The sequence below is a fragment of the Gorilla gorilla genome, chromosome 11 (genome assembly GCF_029281585.2).
Source record: "Gorilla gorilla gorilla isolate KB3781 chromosome 11, NHGRI_mGorGor1-v2.1_pri, whole genome shotgun sequence".
In the NCBI taxonomy this organism is placed as follows: Eukaryota; Metazoa; Chordata; class Mammalia; order Primates; family Hominidae; genus Gorilla; species Gorilla gorilla.
Window position 1 is genome coordinate 86,997,898 of NC_073235.2, and position 1,781 is coordinate 86,999,678.

A 1,781-nucleotide genomic window follows, 5' to 3' on the forward strand; every position below is an offset into this window, starting at 1 on the left:
GGTGGGGCGGGCAGCTCCAGGCTCTGGCTCTGTGAGAGGCTGCTGCTGGACCAGATGTACTGCACGTGGTTTCCACTGCAGGCACCCGCATCTGGACAAGGGGAACTTGGTGGTTCCAGGAAGCCTGGAGATGCCAGGTACCACAGAACCCCAAAGAGGATGTCACAGTCTTGGCTCAGGGAGCCCCGAAGTTTGAGCTCCCCAAAGGGCTGCAGCTCTTCTTCTTCTTGTTGCCTGCAAGGTGGTGAGTGGAGTGGCTTGTTTCAGCCTGCTCGTGTTACAGCTCTTTGAGTCCTGACATTTGGCAGGTCCCAAGTTCTTGTCTGGTGTCTAGGAAGAATGAGATACATGTACAACTGCAGGGTGAGCAAGGCAGAAAGGGGCTTTATTGAGCAGCAGAACAGGTTTCAGGAGACCCGAAGTGAGGACCTCCTCTCCACAGGCAGGTCATCCCCACATCTGCCCATGTCTGGCTGAGTCCAGGATTTTTACTGGCTTCAGAAGGGAGGAAGTGGGTCCTGATTGGTCCATGGGCAACCATGGGTGGGCCTGGAAAAAACACCATAAGTTCTTATTTGGGTCTGTGGAACTGGCAGCCCAGCTCCCAGGCCTCGCACTGTCCCTGTCCTGAATGTAGGGTTTCACTGGGGACTCACCCCATTTTGCTTGGGAGCCTGCATGCCTCCTGCTGCCATCCGTGACACCCAGGCTATTCATGCCAAGGGGCACCTGCAGGCCCACACGGAGCCATCCTCAGTTCTCTCTCTGCCTCCCTCCCATGCTCACTGATGCCCAAAGTCTGGAGGGAGCCAAGGCAACAGGGGTGTGGCATTTCCATGCTGCCCCGAGTGTGCACACATCCCTCTGAATTGTGACAGCATCTGGGTTTGGCCCCAACTTTGCTCCGAAATCAAAGCGGTTGCTGAGAGCGAGAAAAGGCCAGGCAGCGGGAGCAGACACTTCCAAGTCTGTTAGGAGGGGGCTTCCTGGACCCGCTAGAATGCAGAGATTCTCGGGTCCACGGCCACAGCTCTTTTAGTTATTCAAACCGGCTACCACTGCCATCGGATATATATATATAGTAATATATATAGTTATATATAGTAATATATATAGTAATACATATTTATATATAGTAATACATATTTATATATAGTAATATATATTTATATATAGTAATACATATTTATATATAGTAATATATATTTATATATAGTAATATATATATATAGTAAAATTATTGGGTGCATATGAAAATCAAAGGAAGTACTGCACTTATGTATGTCAAACCAGAATCAGAGAAACGAAATTCAAAATGAAAAAAAAGTCAAAATGTGCATGTAGTTTATGATATCATGTCTTTATTTTTAAATGCCGTAAAAGGAGTTTATTAAACGCTTGAAGTCATTGTGTAAGGTCTTACTATACCATTCATGAAGATAAATACTCACTAAAGTGTGACCTAATGTGATGTTAATGTTTACTATCTTTTGATAATGACTACCGATATTTTATAATGTGTATTTAGGTCTAATCTTAGTTCTATTGTTAATTAGGTGTGCAACTTGAGTATATTACCTCTTGGGACTTATGTGTGAAAGGAGGATAATTTTTACCCTATACTTTTTTGTTGAAGTTGTGAGATATTTGTAAACTGCCTCAAACAGAATATAGTTTAATTACATTATATGTAATATAGAAAGACACTTTATTGCTTGGATATGACTCACTCAAAATTGAATAAGATCAAGTCCATAACTGATGAAGATTTTCTAGTTCAA

The 1,781-nt window shown here is 43.5% G+C and overlaps 1 long non-coding RNA gene across 1 annotated transcript; it reads right to left on the minus strand.

Moving 5' to 3' along the window:
- Positions 1-361: 361 nt before the first annotated feature.
- On the minus strand, positions 362-781 carry LOC129532235 (uncharacterized). Its single transcript, XR_008677882.1, has 2 exons — positions 657-781; positions 362-549 (listed from the first exon to the last, which is right to left on the minus strand). It is a non-coding gene; the product is annotated as an uncharacterized lncRNA (long non-coding RNA).
- Positions 782-1,781: the final 1,000 nt, after the last annotated feature.